Source organism: Colobus angolensis, unplaced genomic scaffold, assembly GCF_000951035.1.
Source record: "Colobus angolensis palliatus isolate OR3802 unplaced genomic scaffold, Cang.pa_1.0 Scaffold474, whole genome shotgun sequence".
In the NCBI taxonomy this organism is placed as follows: domain Eukaryota; kingdom Metazoa; phylum Chordata; class Mammalia; order Primates; family Cercopithecidae; genus Colobus; species Colobus angolensis.
This window is the reverse complement of record NW_012118199.1, coordinates 324068-324826: the sequence shown is the minus strand read 5'-3', so window position 1 is coordinate 324826 and position 759 is coordinate 324068.

The following is a 759-nucleotide window of genomic DNA, read 5'->3' as shown; positions in this document are numbered from 1 at the left end:
AAAATGCAGAAATCACCAGTCTTCTGTGTCCTTCCCAAAAAGCGATTTCTTGCATGTCGGCCTGTCTTTGGTGAGCCTCCCTCCATGTCTGTGCCTGGGTCATGTGTCGGTTCCCAGTCCATCAGGGGTAAACTTCCTGGAGATCCCTGTCATCATTGTTTTCCTCTCAAACCTGCTTGGGTTTGAGCTGATTTCGTTCGGGGGAGGGGGAGCTTCAGGGCACCTGCTGGGGTCTCAGGACTCCACTTCAGATCCCATGCTGGACTCCTATGGGGGAGAATGGATTGGCTGAGCACATCGACTAAGGCAGGCAGGGTATGGCTGCAGCCCACAATCATCCCACAGGTCTCAAGGTGTGCTGTCAACTGAAAGTTCACTGATGCTTCTGAGCCCTCTGCCTCCCTCCTCCTTAGAAAGACAGGTCCTTGTCTTCTGGAAGAGGTGCTGTGTCATTTCCTCTGCACGTCCAGTCTTGTTCCTGAGAATGAGACCCCCGCTGCTCCTGGGTGTTCTGACCCGCTGAGGCTTTTGGCTGGCTGCTAGATCCCAGACGTTCTTTGATTTTCCCTGGCATTCATGGAAAGGTCAACTGTGTCCCCCTTCCCCCGGGCACTTGCCAGGACACCGTTGTTCTCTGGCATTCGGCCCGTGTGCCCTCAGTGACACACGCTAACACCATGTCTTCCAGGGTTCGCCAGTGCCACGCATTGGCTCCACCTCCGATTCGCCCCTGGATCTGTTGACAGGTGTCCTGGAAAG